We start from the raw sequence: 17,208 nt of genomic DNA on the forward strand, positions 1-17,208 counted from the left end.
AACACATTTCTGTATTGCATGTCTGCAGGAATAGAGTTGCTGAGACATGAAAGCCACCACTAACTGGTTTTGCAAAGCATTCGTACTTAACAAAAATTCCTGTCTCCTAGATCATAAGCTTCTGACTTACTCACTTCCACAAGTTCTTTATTTTGGATGCCACTCTTTGGATATACGTTGTTTCAGATCATTTTCTTAACTCTCGTCTTTTTTTTTTTTTCCCAATAAACGTTTATAATGTGAGTTTAGCACACACACCTTCCTTTAATTAGTCAGGGTTTTCTATGCTCTGTTTGGAAATCTTTCCCTATTCTGAGATCAAAAACCTGTTCTAACCTGCATTTGTTATAAATTCATTTCCCGTGAAGATGTGCACTTTTTTATGTGCATATTCAGTTGACTCAGTAACGTTTATAAAAATATACCTCCCCTTTCTCACTGGTCTTCAGTGTGGTTTCCGTCAACACCACGTCAACAGGCACGTCTGAGTGTATTTTTGGACTCTGGTTCCACGGTCAGTTTGCTTATCACTGTGCTAATGGTTATAACTTAAGTGCAGAGTGTTATGCAAGGCCGTGGTGTCTAGTCATGTAAGTCCTCCAGCAGAGTCCTCAGCATTGCACAGGCTATCCTTGGCACTTTCTTTTCTCTTACTTAAGCTCTTTTTTTAAAAATAAATTTTATACACAACTACTGTATTTACGTCCTTCCCCTCTGTAACACTACCTGTGTTCTCCTAAACCACTGACCTCACACACACACACACACACACACACACACACACACACACACACACACACATACACTTATTGGGGGGAAGCTGGTAGGCTATCTTCAGACCTTCACTGTCCTCCTCCAAATCCAGTTCTCCTAGTCTCATCCCCAGTTCTGGAGCAGATTACTTGCTGTGGCCTCCCCTTCCTTTCTGTCCCCATCTCTAGTGAATTACTTGGATCTTCTCCTATCTACTTCCTCACCATGTCGTCTCTTTGTCTTAATCACCGATTCTAGCTGGCATTCCCCAGAAACCCATTGATCAAGTTTTTCAGTGAAGCAATTAGGTGATCATCAGATCTTCATTCTCTCCTCCAAACCCAGTCTTCCAGTCTCATCCTCAGCTCCTTAGCAGATTACCTACTGTGGCCTTTTCTCCTCTGCCCCCATTACTAAGGAACTATGCATATCTTGGTGGTACACCCTACTGTCCTTGTCCTCTGAACCCCTCAACCCTCCACTTCTAGACCATTCTCATTACTAAGTGTCAACACCCAATACTTAGATAAACATTCTACCTCAAACCCCAGTGGCCACACCTGGCAGGATTGCAGGATTGCAGAAGCATTCCCTGCCTGGCAACTCACAGCCACCAATCTCTTCTAAGAAACAAAAGGTAACGAAAACCAAGAAATGGACTACCCAACCAGCAAAGACAAGACCAGACATGAGCACCCAAAACTATAGTCATCCCAAACTAGAATGCCTGCATGCCAAGAAACCACCATGAAAACATACTAACAGCAAGGACAATATGCCTTCATTATAGCCCAGGAACCCTGCTGCAGGAGGCTTTAAGAAATGCAACATAGTTGAAGCACCAGATAAAAACTTCAAAATCATCTTTATAAATATGTTAGAGTCCCTTTAAGAGGAAATGAATAAATGAATAAAAAAATCTATAAAATCACAAATAAACAGTGGAATGAAATGAAGAAAATAGTTCAAGGCATAAAAACAAATGAAATCAATAAAGAAAACCCAATCTGACGTAAAAATTGAAACGAACAATTTAGGAACTAGAACAAAAAAACAGAGACAAGCCTCACCAATGGCATACAAGAGATGAAAGAGAGAATCTCGGGCATTGAAAACAAGATCAAAGAAATGGATACCTTGGTTAAAGAAAATGTTAAATCTAAGAACACCCAGGCATAAGACATTCAGGAGATCTGGGACATTATGAAAAGATCAAGCATACAATTAATGTGACTAGGGATGGTGAAGAAACCCATGTCAAAGGCACAGAAAATATCTTCAACAAATAGAAAAAGGAAAATTCCTTAACCTAAAGAAGAGTGTGCCTATTGAGGTACAACACGCACTTAGAACACCAAATAGACTGGACCAGAAAAGAATTTCCCTCAGGCACATAATAATCAAAACACTAAACATACAGGACAAAGAAAGAATATTAAATGCTGCAAGGTGAAAAGATCAAGTAACTTATAAAGGCAGACCTATTAGAATAACAATTGACTTTTTCAATGGAGACTCTAAAAGCCAGAAGAGCCTAGGCTATAAATTCTAAGAGACCACAGATGACAGCCAGACTAGCAAAAACTTTCAATCACAACAGATGGAGAAAAGCATTTCATGATAAGAACCAAATTTAAGCATTATCAACCAACAAATCCAGCCAAACAGAAGGTGATACAAGGAAACCATCAAACTGAAGAGACTACACACACACACACACACACACACACACACACACACACACACACACACACAACTCTAAGGAATAAATAATTCCAGAGCAGTAAATCAAAAGAGCAGGGAACCCCCACACAATAACAACAAAGTAACTGGAGGCTACAAACACTGCTCATTGATAAGTCTCAACATCAAAGGTCTCTACTCCCCAATAAAACCAAAGGAAGACTAGCAAAACGGATATGAAAATGTGACCCATCGTTTTTCTGCATCTGAGAAATACACCTCAACATCAAGGATAGACATTACCTGAGGGTAAAAGGATGGAAAAAATATTCCAAGCAAATGGGCCTAGGATGCAAGCCAGTGCGTTCATTATAATATCTGAAAAAATAGACTTAAAATAAAAACTAATCAGAAGAGATAAGGAAGAATATTACATACTTATCAAAAAAAAAAAAAAACAAGAGGTTATTTCAGTTCTAAACATCTATGTACCAAACCCAAAGGCACCCAAATTCGTAAAAGAAACACTACTATAGTTTAAATCACACATTTAAGCTTCATGCACTGATAGTGAATCGTTTTATTACCAAACTTTCACTGGCAGTTTCTTCTTCTTTTTTTTTTTTTTCTCCATCTTTATTAACTTGGGCATTTCTTATTTACATTTCGATTGTTATTCCCTTTCCCGGTTTCTGGGCAAACATCCCCCTAACCTCTCCTCCTCTCCTTCTATATGGGTGTTCCCCTCCCCATCCTCCCCTGATTACTGCCCTCCTCCCAACAATCATGTTCACTGGGGGTTCAGTCTTGGCAGGACCAAGGGCTTCCCCTTCCACTGGTGCTCTTACTAGGCTATTCATTGCTACCTAAGCAGTTGGAGCCCAGGGTCAGCCCATGTATAGTCTTTGGGTAGTGGCTTAGGCCCTGGAAGCTCTGGTTGGTTGGCATTGTTGTTCATATGGGGTATCAAGCCCCTTCAAGCTCTTTCAGTCCTTTCTCTGATTCCTTCAACGGGGGTCCCGTTCTCAGTTCAATGGTTTGCTGCTGGCATTCGCCTATGTATTTGCTATATTCTGTCTGTGTCTCTCAGAAGAGTTCTACACCCGGTTCCTGTCGGCCTGCACTTCTTTGCTTCATCCATCTTATCTAGTTTGGTGGCTGTATATGTATGGGTCACATGTGGGGCAGGCTCTAAATGGGTGTCCCTCTGTTCTAAACTTTGCCTCCCTATTCCCTCCCAAGGGTTTTCTTGTTCCCCTTTTAAAGGAGTGAAGCATTCGAATTTTGGTCATCCTTCTTGAGTTTCATGTGTTCTGTGCATCTAGGGTAATTCGAGCATTTGGGCTAATAGCCACTTATCAATGAGTGCATACCATGTGTGTTTTTCTGTGATTGGGTTACCTCACTCAGGATGCTATTTTCCAGTTCCATCCATTTGCCTATGAATTTCGTAAAGTCATTGTTTTTGATAGCTGAGTAGTATTCCATTGTGTAGATGTACCACATTTTCTGTATCCATTCCTCTGTTGAAGGGCATCTGGGTTCTTTACAGCTTCTGGCTATTATAAATAAGGCTACTATGAATATAGCGGAGTATGTGTCTTTGTTATATGTTGGGGCATATTTTGGGTATATGCCCATCACCGACAGTTTCTTAACAGAAAGTAAATAGAGAAATGTTGGAGCTAGAGGATGTCATGAACCAAATGGAACTAACAGACTTACAAATCATTTTATTCAAACACAAAAGAATATACCATCTTCTTAGTAGCTCATAAGACTTTCTTCAAAATTTACCACATACTTGGCTACAAATCAAATCTCAATAGATTCAAGAAAATTAAAATAACACTCTGCATCCTATCTGACCAACACAGACTAAAGCTGAATACCAATAATGACAGAAAAAAAAAACCCAGAAAGCTTATGAATTAATGAAAACTGAAAAAACTCATAAATGAATGAAAATGATTTAAGACAGAAATTAAGAGAGAAATTTTAAAAAGAACTTTCTAGAATTGAATGAAAATGAAAACCCAACATACCCAAACTTTTAAGACACAATGAACTTGGCTCTAAGAGGCAAGTTCTTAGCCCTAATTCTTACAATAAAAATTAGAGAAATCTCATACGAGTAACTTAACATCTGAATGATCTAGAACAAAAGGAAGAAATCACACCCAAAATGAGTAGATGGCCTGACATTTTTAAAATCAGGGCTGAAATTAATAAAAACACAACCAAAACCCAAAAACAAATAAAAGCAAAAAAAAAAAAAACTTAAACAAAAACACCACTATCACCACCACCACCAAAACCCCAAAACATCAAGCCAAGCCAAATCAAAATCCAACAACAATAACAACAAATAAAGAATAAAGAAAACAAAGAGTTGGTTCTTTGAGAAAAATCAACAAGATGGATAAACCCTTGGCCAAAGGAACTAAAAGAAACAGAAAGATTCAAATTAATAAAATTAGAGACAAAGGAAAACATAGTAACAGACACTAAGGAAACCTAGAGAATCATTATCATAGACTTGAAAAAAAATCAACTCTACCAAATTGGAGAGTCTAAAATAAATGGAATGTTTTCTTAATAGAAAACAGCTACAAAAGTTAAATTAAAATCAGATAAGTAAATTAAACAGGCCTATAACCCCTAGTGATACAGAAGCAGTAATTAAAAGTCTACCAACCAAAACAAATTCAGGTCCAGATGAATTCGGTATGGAATTATCTGTAGAGAGACAATAATAATAATAATAATAATAATAATAATAATAATAAATATTAATTAAAGATAATAAAATAGCCTCTGGCTAATGAGCTGAGGCAGGAAATAGGAGGTGGGACATCTGACATGAAGAGAGTGAATTCTGGAAAACAGTGAGATGGGAGATATTCGCCCTGGAAATGCTGAGAAGACAGATGTAAAAAGACAAGGAGATGGAAACCAGCCATGTTGCTGAACTCAGGTTAGAATAAAAGGGGTAATAAATCAGAGAACAAGCTGAAGTTTATGGCCTATGCATTTATTAATAAGTAATTAGTCTCAGAGTCGTGATCGAAGGGAACTAAGTGGATCGGAGGAAAAGCTGAAAGGTACAATTCTCCCAGACTTTCAAAGAAGATTTAATACCAATATTTCTCAAACCATTCCACAAAACAGAAGGAACATAGCTTAATTCTTGCGATACAACAACCACATACTCAACGAAGAAAGAGAATTTCGGACCAGTTTCTCTAGTGAGCAGAGTTTTGAAAATACACAATAAAACACTTGCAAACTGAATCCGGCAACATGTCTAAAAGATCATTCACTACAACCAATTGTGCTTCATTCTAGAGATGCAAGGTTGTTTCATGTAAATCAATAAAGGGGATCCACCATATAAACATTCTGAAAGACCAAAACCACACAACTATCTCGTTAGATGCAGAAAAGTCCTTTGACAAAAAACCAACACCCCTTCATGATTAAAGTCTTGGAGTGTCTAGGGATACAAGAGATATAATTCAGCATAATAAAAGTGATTTATAGCAAACCACAAATGACTTCAACACAAATAGAGGGAAACTCAAAGCATTTCCACTAAAATCAGGCACAAAACAGAGCTGTCTCCTCTCTCCATAACTACTCAATACAGTAATTACATGGTACAACAGTCTAATCTAGGGCAATTGGGCCACTGAAGGGGATCACAAAGATGCAAATAGAAAGGGAAGAAGACAAAGTATTATCTGTAGATCATGTGATTGTATACATAAGTGACCCCGCCCCCCAACTCCACCAGGAAGCTTCTACAGCTTAGAAATACTTTCAACGAAGTAGCAGGGCCGGAGCTTAGCTCACAAAAGTCAGTCTACGAACAGACAAGTGACCAAGAGACTGAGAACGACATGGGGGAAACCATATCTTTCACAATAGTCTCAAAAAAAAAAAAAATTCTTGGTATGACTTTAACCAGGCAAGTCAAAGACTTGTGTGATACAAACTTTAAGACACTGAACAGTGAATCTGAAGGAGATACCAGAAGATGGAAAGATCTCCTGTGCTCACGGAAGAGTAGGATTAATATCATGAAAATGGATAGGCTACCAGAAGCAATCAAGAGATTAGGGAGGGTCAAGTAGGGAGTTGGCGGAGAGAGGGAATATGATGAGGAACAGCTGAAAACTAAGGGCCTTTTGAGGATCTGTGTGGAAACCTAACCGAGTTGAGGCTTCCTGTAATATATTCGTATGTGAAGGGTATTTAAATGAAATCACTAAAAATGGGAGAGATAGAGAGGGAGATCCAACAGGTCATCTCTGTTTAACAAGCAACATTTCCTGAAGGCCCTACTGCTAAAGACAACATCTGTACATCCCACCGTATATGAAGAGGTCACGCTGGTGTCTGCGTAGAGCCTTCACTCCTATAAAATAGTATTCATGGTACTACTAGGGTCTTGGCAAGCCACCAAAGGAGAAAGGTACACACCAACCCAGAAACAAACCTGTCGATCTGCGAGAGTGATCTGCCTGGAGGGTACCCGACGCAATCGTGGCAGATAGCTTATTGGATTTTTATTTATCTTAACCAATATTTCATTTAAGACTTATCCAGCGAGGTGGAACCCATATCCAATGCCGTGTGAGTGAACCAGAACTTGAGAGTAGACAGGGCATGGACCTAGGGGGAAATGCTAAAGGACGGTAGCAATAAAACGACTCCCAGTGATGTTCTGCTATACGCATAGATCACGGCCTTGCTCTGCCATCTTAGAGAAGCATCTTAAATAGACTGGGGACAAATATGAGACCCGCAGCCAGACACTGTGCAGAGAGTGAGAGACCTCAAAACACTCAGCTCGAAAAGGGACGTCTCTATTAAAATCCTCTCCTTAGGGCTCAGAACGAGGCGAAAAAAAATTTAAGAGCCAGATGGGATGGAGGAAACCAGGAAGTCAAGGTCTTCTAGCATCCATGCACGTACGACTTCTCAGAGGCTGAGGTAGCGGGTACAGGGTCACAGGAGTCTGCACCAGATGGAGTCCTAGGGCTGAAAGGAGAGGTGTACACGTGCCCCGTCACTAACCCAGAAGCTATTTCCAACTGATAGCCACTTGAAAAGGAGAACTTAGTGTCCTCCGAGGAAGTCTCAGTGGGGAAATAAAACACCTTTAAGGGTGTACCCCATGCCCAGCACTAAGCACACACAGATTCACAAAACAAGCTCAGTGGTGTCCTTGGAGGTTCCTTGTTTCACGATGTTAAATCAGGGTGACTATTATTCGTTTTTCTCTACCTTAGTAGTTCTTTCTGTATATATTATAGCTTCCACTTCTTTTTTATGGGGGGATCCCTGAGTGTGTAAAGGGGTGTCTCTCTGCATCTCTATGTGTTTCTCTTTTTTTTAAAAAAGATTTATTTATTTTATGAGTACACTGGTGCTGTCTTCGTGCTCACCAGAAGAGGGAGTCGGATCCCATTACAGATGGCTGTGAGCCACCATGTGGTTGCTGGGAATTGAACTCAGGACCTCTGGAAGAGCAGTCAGTGCTCTTAACCACTGAGCCATCTCTCCGGCCCGTCTATATATGCTTTCCTTTGGGCTCTTTTTCTTGGTTGGTTGCTTTTCCTAGTCTGATTTGTTGGTTTTTTATTTATCTTAACTTACTTTATTATTACTCCTTGGATGTCTGTTTTTTTTAATGAAACAAAAAGGATGTGGCTCTGGATGGGAAGGGAGGAAGGGAGGAACTGGTTGGAGTAAGGGGAGAGGAAACCATAATCAGAATATATTGTACTCCAAAAAAAAAAAAAAAAAAAAAAACAAAAAACAAAAAACAAAACAAACAAAAAACCCACCTATTTTCAATAAAAGAAAAACAGTCTGAAAAATAAAAACAAAATTAAAAAAAAAAAAAAACCAAAAGTATAGAGCTAAGCAGAGCTTTCAAAAGAGGAAACTTAAACGGCTGGGAACAAAGAAACGTTCAACATCCTTTTCATCAGGGAACTGCAAATAAAAACCACTTTGGGGTCTCATCTTACAGCAGTCAGAATGGCTAAAATCAATAAAACAAGTGACAGTTCATGCTGGCAAGGATGTGGAGTAAGGAGCGCACTCCTCCATTGCTGCTGGGAGTGCAAACAGGTACAGTCACTGTGGAAATCAGTGTGGCAGTTCCTCAGGAAGATGGAAATCGATCTACATCAAGACCCAGCTATTCCACTCCAGGACCTATACACCCAAAGGACTCTTCATCTCGCTACAGAGGCACTTACGCAACTATGTCCATTGCTGCTTTATTCATAATAGCTAGAAACTGGAACCACCCTACAGGCTCATTAGCAGACAAATAGAGAAAGAAATGTGGCTATATGAATTATAGCCTGCTTATGAAATGCTTAACAGCTGATAGTAACATACAAATGAATACATAACACATTTGCCTGTTTGAGTCTGAGTTACCTCACTCGGGATGAACTTTTTTCTATCTCTACCCATTAAGAATAACTTTCATGATTTTTTTTTTTTAGTATTTGAATAATATTCCATTGTGTAAATGTACCACATTGCTTTCTACTCTAACTGACACAAGCTATGGAAGAAAGAAAGTAGAGTGTGCCTGGTACCATTGACCCCACACACATACACACATACACACACATATAAACACAAATACATACATACATGTATGCACACACATACACACACATACACAATACACACACATACACACACACACACACACATACACACATACATACACACACATACACACATACATACACACACATACACACATACACACATACATACACACACATACACACATACATACACAACATACACACATACATACACACACATACACACATACATACACACATACATACACACACATACACACACATACATATACACATACTCACACACATACACACACATACATATACACACATACACATACACACACATACACATACACATACACACACACATGCTCACACACATACACACATATACACACACATACACACACACACATGTCCCTAGAAGTGCACATACAAACACACATGCTCACAGGTTTTTTTTTTAAATGCCCTTAACACAATATTTCCTAAAATTATTTGATCAAAAAACCATTTTCATAACACTTAATATTACTGCCTGCCTTGAATACAGAAGGTCCTAGGTTTGATTCCCAGCACCTTAGCTAACCAGTGAGAGAGAACACTGTTCAAAAACAATTTCCCTTTTCCTGGCTAACCACTCTGCCACTTACTAAGCTGCCCTGGAGGGCAACTCAATGTGATGGCTGACCTCAGTATACCGCAATCAAAGCCAGTTTCCCAGTGCTTAACACACATGCTCAAGATAGGAGCAAATGTGACCAGAGACATCTCCCAATGTCTCTGCAGACTATTACAGCTCAACAAAATGAGGTCTCAGGATGCTCCCGACACACTAGATATATAAAGAGTTTCAAAGTGAAATCTAGCTGAGAAATCCAATCACAGCAGCGCAGAGCTTGGTGTGGAATCCATCGAGCAGATAGATGGTCAAATCACCAGTGATATTTATTTGAATATGACTCAGCTGGGTTTCTTAAATGCCTCTTCGGGCACTGTGCTATTCCAGGTTTGAGATTCTAGTGGTGAAAACTGCCCGTTTAAACTTTAAGGTGGTGCTTTATTCTGCCTCCTTCTAGAAATCTCAGTAGCTTCACTTGCGGTTTCAATGGATAAACATCTAAGAATGTTACACACACGCTGATGGTGGCTCTCACTCTATCTTTGCGTTCACTGATGTGGAGCTTCTTTACAAGGAAGTGAGGAGGCGTCTCATTAAGTGTTCTAGAAGTACACTCCCCTTTCACTATAAAATCTTAGGGAGGACACGTTAATGTCCAAACGTTTTTGCCTATCACGTTCTCCCTCTATCCTTTCTCTCACTTCCCTGCTTGCCCTAAATTGGTACATTCATTACAACTGTGTGAATGCAGAGGGAAAATGGCCGTTACCGGAGAGGTAGGTACTGAAGTGTAAAGCGGTGGTCGAAGACAAATAGACTCAGACTCTTCCTGCAGAATGAGTCTACTCAATATTGACATAGGGAATTGTCATGAGATTAAACCACAACCAGAAAAGCAGGCAGAGGTTGTGTGAGTGACAGGGCCTTTATGGGGCTCAGTGCTTCCTAGCGGGAGAGTTCATCTTCTTACTCAAAGAGACGCCTTCAGGGATCATGTGACTTGAATTCCCTCTGAATTCGGTGTCTTCTTAGCTTGACCAGTTCTGGAAGAACATATTAACCTCTGCCTGTGATTTCCAGAAAACCATTCTAATTTAGCAAGTAATTATGGGTCACATGCAGGACAAAGAGCTGGATAATCTTGGATTACCCACAGGAAGCTTTGTCTCCAAGGCAACCCCCCAATGGTGGGGCTGCTAATGCGAAGGCCAGTCGGCTAATGAACTGGGAAGGATAACTGGCCCTCCCACCCATCGGAGCCAAGGAAATGGACACAACAATTATACGGCTATTGAGTAATTCGGTGTTAGATGCCTCCAAAAGCCAGCAGAGGAAAAACATTTAAGGAAAGGAGATAATTATCACCACGCTGCCTGGCCAGGCTTACATAGCTCCATTGAGTCCACAGTGAGCTCAAACCAGGGCAAGCTTTAAACATTTTCCTGATGTCTTGTTAAATCTGTTTTTTTTTTTTTTCTTTTTTAGCACACTTTCTGACCTGCTCACCCACAACCTGGTTTCCTCAGAGGAACACCTTGTTTACCGTCTGAGAGGAGGTGGCCCCAGGGACTTGGGAGGAGAAGACAGAGGGGTATTGTCCATCTGAGTCCCCATTAGCCCCAGCTGATCTGACATTGAAAATTAAGTGATATGAGACTTTTAGGCTAGGATGATAACGGTGGAAGAGTTCAGGTGAATGAGACAAAGAGACAGACACCACCTCAGTTGAAGAGAAAAACCCAAAGGGCTCAGAGTAGAAAACTTCCCCTATGTCCTTAGAGTGCTCTCCACTCCCCTCTAAAACCCTCTGGGCCCCACCTCTCACAGAGTTAACTCTCCATTTATTCAAGGCTTCTCTTCTGCACCCTAACTCTCTCCCTTGGCAGCTCTGTGAGAGCACATTCACACTCCTTAGAACACTTCTAAACCACGCTGCACACCTAACCGGATGATCTCTTTCTGTGTTCATTTATAACCCACTTTGCCTGGGTTTTGGGTCTTGTGTCTTGTCTTCTAAGCCAGAGAGATGTTTTAGGTAGGAAACTATGTTACAGAAAAAGGGATCGCTGTGGTTTGTGTCCCAAGGCGTCGGGTGTCAAATGCTTAGTCCTGGTCATTGGGAGATGCTGGAAACCGGAAGGAGGGGCCTAGTGGGTGGTCTTTTAGTTATTGATAGCGAGTGCTTGGAGGAGAAAGGGCACGCTACTCTTTTTTCCTATTACAAAAAGATTTATTTTATTTGATTTATCTGCATGTATTTGGGTATGTATACATGGCTCCCAGTACCTGCTGAGGACAGAGGAAGGCATTAGATCTCCTAGAGCTTGAGTTACAGGCAATCATGAGGCTCCTGACACAGGTGCTAGGAACAGCATTTCAGTCCTCTGCCAGAGTGGTAAGCATTCTTTTTTTTTTTTTGGTTCTTTTTTTTCGGAGCTGGGGACCGAACCCAGGGCCAGAGTGGTAAGCATTCTTAACTGCTAAGCCATCTCTCTAGTCTTTCTTTCCCCCGTTATAACATCCTGGACCACGTACTTCTACCATGATGTGCCTTTGCAAGGCCAAAGCAAGGGAGACAACTGTTTGCAGCCCCCTAAATGTCTACAACTTATGAGAGAAAGCATGCCTTTTCTTTCAATAAGTTAATTACCTCATGCATTTGTTATGGTGACAGAAAGCTGGCCGAGGGAGGAATGAGCACCGTGGGATGACTAGTATGAAAGGTGAAAGGAAACTTGACTCATAGAGCAAAACGCAAAGCATTCTGGGAAGTTGAAGCCCAATCGGATTACTGAATGAGAAGCAGAGGTTCAAAGAAAGTCCAGAAATACCTGCAGTTGTTGGCCTAAAGGTAAAAAGTTGAAATGAGAGGGCTGGCCAGATGCTCAGCAGTGAAAGCGCTTACTGCCAAACCTGAGTCTGATTTCTGGGACTCACACGAAGGAGAGAGAACTGACTTCTGACCTCCGCAGGCACAGTATGGTGTACATGTTCACACACACGGTAAGTAAATAAACATAAAATAAAATCACTTAAAGGGATTTAAGCAAGCAACTTCAGGATGGGATATGGAAAAGACTTTCTTGCTTATTGAAAACACATGGGTGAGAAGACACGTGCTTCTCAGGGACAGGGTGAGGGGAAGCCTGTGTGCCCTGCCTCGCCTGTGCCTTTGAAAGGCTCTGCATGTTTACACAGGGAAACTGGAACTGGCAGAGGGATGGGAAACAATCTTGTTCTTTCTCTGAGTGTTTGAAAACAGATTTAAAACACTGGGCAGAAAGTAAACTTTGGAACACAGTCAATAAAGTGATCTGATCGGGAGGCTGGCCTCGCCTGCACTGGTTCATCTGATGACTGTGTGAACGAACAGTCCAGGAGTCTCAAGTGCCCCATCTATGTAATGTTGATAATAATTTGTAGCTCCTGGATTAAATCTCAGATACTCATTGGCTATACCTGAATCACTAGGATTCCTAGAAGGGAACCTGTCACCGTAATTACCTCATTCATTCATTCATTCATTCATTCATTCATTCACTCATTCATTCAGCACTCCTTGTGACCTTTATAAACAACTTCTAATACTGTGCTGGGCCTTAGGGATACAGTCATGAATAATGCAGACAAGAACTCTCTATCCTTTACCTAGTAGCTAGGAGAGACAGATGATTGGAGAGGAGTGCTGGGGTCGGGTGTGGGGTAGGGGGTTGATCCCTTTCCTGTCCATCATAAAGAGTCACGAGTAAACAGGTCAACAGGAGGAAAACACTACAGATGTATTTGATCATTGCTTTACATATCACAGGAGTCTTGAGATTGACGGTCCAAAGGCCAGGGTAAACTAGCCATTTCTGTGCTTAGGTTTGATAAATCAGGGACAGACCTGTAGAATAGGACTGGATGACAAGGACCTAAACTAATGGAAGTAGACTATGGCCAAAACAGCAGGCCCATCTGCCCGGCCCCTTCTTGGGGGGGTCTTAGTTGTAGCATCCTTTCCTCCCATTTGGGGACAAGATAGGAGTGTCTCCAGCTCCTAGGCAAACACAGAAGACACATCCTAAATAAGAAGCTGAGGAACACTGGCCTCTGGGAGCAAGTGCAAGGAGCGCAGGTCAAGGGCTGATGACAACCTTCAAAACTACCTCAGAGGGATGCAAGGTCTAGCCTAGTCTAGTGGGCAGCCCTAATAACATGTGCTCTTTTCTAACAGATGAGTTAGAAAAGTTCCTGGGAGCTTTCTATGGGTTCATGAGCTCAGCTCCCATGCAGATTGGCTGTATTGGGGTTTATATCATAAGATCTCTGAAGGACACAGGACAGTTATAGTTTTCTAATCAGGAAATGGCAGGGATGAAGCTCACCGGGAGAGGGCTTATTTTACACACACAAGGTCCCCGATTTGATCCCCAGTATCACACAAAATAAAAACAATGTTTGGAAAGGAAATTAGGGGTGGGAAGAAGGTTCGATTGGTAAAGTGAAGGCCTGAGTTTGGGTCACTCATACCCAAGAAACACTAGGTGTGGTAGTGAGAGCATCTCCAACCCCAGAGACTGTGATGCGGAGACAGGTAGGACAGTCCCTGGGGCTCAGTGGCCAGGCAGCCGACCTGAATCAACAGGCTCAGTGAGAGACCCTGCCTCAAAAATAAGGTGGAATACAAATCAACCTCTAGACTCCACAAACATGCATACACACATGCATGTGCACACATATACCTGCACATAAGAACACACAAACATGACACATATAACATATGTAACACACACAGTAAATAAAACAGAAAAATGAACACACAAATACAACACATATAACACACACACACACACACACACACACACACCAAATAAAAACATAAAAATTACAAATGTTGGTGATGACCTGGAGAAATCTGACAAGTCCTCCATTGCTCTGTATTAAACAGAAATTCTTTGTCCCCTTCTTAAGATATTCTACTGAGATATTCTGCTCTGGCTCTCCTAGGCCCCCGTCCTCATATGAAGACTACGCCAATTGAACAGTTGTATAATAAAGTTCAATTTATTATCTGTATAAGTTATTTTATCAAATTAATTTACAAAAATCCCCCATTGATAGATGATTATGTGTCCCAGGTTTTATTGTGACTATCATTGAAAATATGGTCACTGAACTGATGGAGGCCACAGGGGCTGACCCTTCTGCTACTCTTTCAGAGGCTGCAACCAACTGGCAAATAGCTTCCCCAGCCTCCTGCTGGAGCATCTCCTAATGTGTGGAGATTACCAGCCCCCCTTCGCCTCCTGCTGCTCCTTGCCCTCCATGCTCTGGCTGCTCATTAACTCATTAGAAACTGCTTCGAGAGTAGAGGAGGGAGGCTGGTGCCTGTGACTACCGGCTTGGGTTTTGGGAGCATCCAACTTGGTGCCGCTTGAAGTCTTCAGTGCAGTGACCAGTCACTCTGACATTGTACACAGACACTGTGCACAGCATCGGGAGTCAGTGTGTCTGGGGTGAAGGCCTTACTTGTGCACGGGACACTAGGCTCCATGAGGGTAGGCTGGGGAGGTTTTTGTTCACCTCCATATTGTGAATAGCCCAGTTTCTGCTGGACGCTAAATGCGTGGGTACAGGAGTGACCAAATGAATCAAGCTGAGAAACACACTGACGTTCCTCTTAGGTATACATTTGTCGATGTCAGTAAAAAAACAAAACAAACAAAAGACCCTTCCACACCACTGATTTGGGGTTGACATGTAGGTCTAGGTGTCAATACATTGTACAAATCTGTGTAGGTAGGTACATACATACATACATACATACATACATACATACATACATACATCTGCCCTCCCCTAGTCTAATCTGAAATACTTAGGAATTTCAAAGCAAGTGACTGGCAACTTGTTGAGTCCGTGCCCCTGTGCTCTTAAAAAATAGCATCCTGAGGCTGGTTCAGCTAAGCGCAAAGAACACTTTCTGCTCTTATCATGGACCTGGATTTGATTCTCAGGACCATCATGGCTGTTTATAGTCATTCACAACTCAAGGTCCTGGGGATCCAGTATCCTCTCTGGCCTCTGAGAGCACCAGGTATGCATGAAGTATATGTAAACACATTAAGGCAAAACACTCGTGCACATGCAACAAAAATATGTCTTTTAAAAAAAGAAAGAAAGAAAAAAAACCACCAAACTTGTTGACTGAAGAAGGTCTAGAATTTGGTGCAGACTTGACCACTTTCCCTGACCTGGAAGATGTTGAACCCATCACTTAGTCTGAGGAACAGTGGTCTGGGATCTGAGCCTCTGGCAGATTTGTTCTTGTACTGAGTCTCTAAAGGTCATGCATGGATGAAGTCGACTCTGAGTACCTCCTCCTGGTTCTCTTCTTCAGGTTACGGTTTCCCCATCCACTTCATCTTTTGTTTTTGCCCCAGTTAGTCACCTATCAGCACTCTCTGTTCTTTAGCTTTCCCTCTTCCTCTCAGTCAGCTCTGAATTGCTGGTTCCTAACTGTAGGGAGGGCATGGATCTGAACTCCTCACAGGTATCTATGCGCTTCCCAAGGATAAAATGCAATCCGGTGAGTTTTCGCCCATATCACGTGCTCAAATTTACAGGCTGACCTGTGTCATGTCGGTTTTGCATTTGTTTGACTGGTGAATGGGAGCATGAAGGGAGGAAGGCAGCATGAAAACAAAAACAAAAACAAAAAACAAAACCATGACTGAAACATTTAGGTGAGGCTAGAAGGCAAACGGCAGGGTCACTGGCCTCAGTGTGTCAGGAAATTAACCCTCAAGAAGGGTTTAACCACAAGGGTGAAATACTTCAAGTGTTAACTCCAAAGCATGCTTTGTGAATCCTATAAAATCGTCCACAAACACCTATAAAACTCTCCCAGTGGTCAGGAAACAGACCTTGGGGGTCGGGGGGAGCCTGCATAAAGCACAGACTTCAAGGCTAACTCTCAAACCCTCATGGTGTCTGACTTTCCTTTTACAGAGTAGGATAGGCTCAGTGTCCTTTGTGGGAGGGGGCCAGTGAGCAGGATGTAAGGTGAGTAAGTAAGAAAATAAAATAAAAAGATGTTTCTGGAAGCCCACTTAGGCACTAAACAAGGCTCCTCTCTGTGTTTTCTGTGGTACACACAAAACAAAACAAAAAACAATTAAAGTTACCTTGAATGCAAATATATGTTATTTATTTTTTCTGCTCAAGTTACACATTTCTTAATCAGAGACTTGGAAAACATAAAAAAAGAAGCAAAGAGAATCAATAATAGCAATAGCACCCATCTAGATAGGTAGATAGATAGATAGATAGATAGATAGATAGATAGATAGATAGATAGACAGATAGATAGATAAGCAAATAAGAAAGACCTCCAAATCAGAATAGACCCAACTCAGGGTCCTGTAGAAAGCCTGTGTTCTTGTCCCTACCTTCTTGAACCTCATGCTTTCCAGTATGGGAGAAATCTGACGAAGAACCTTTCCCACAGCTGGTGGCAAGCCATTTCCAAAGGGTGCAGGG

Source organism: Rattus norvegicus, chromosome 18 (assembly GCF_021556685.1).
Source record: "Rattus norvegicus strain SHRSP/BbbUtx chromosome 18, alternate assembly SHRSP_T2T, whole genome shotgun sequence".
In the NCBI taxonomy this organism is placed as follows: Eukaryota; Metazoa; Chordata; class Mammalia; order Rodentia; family Muridae; genus Rattus; species Rattus norvegicus.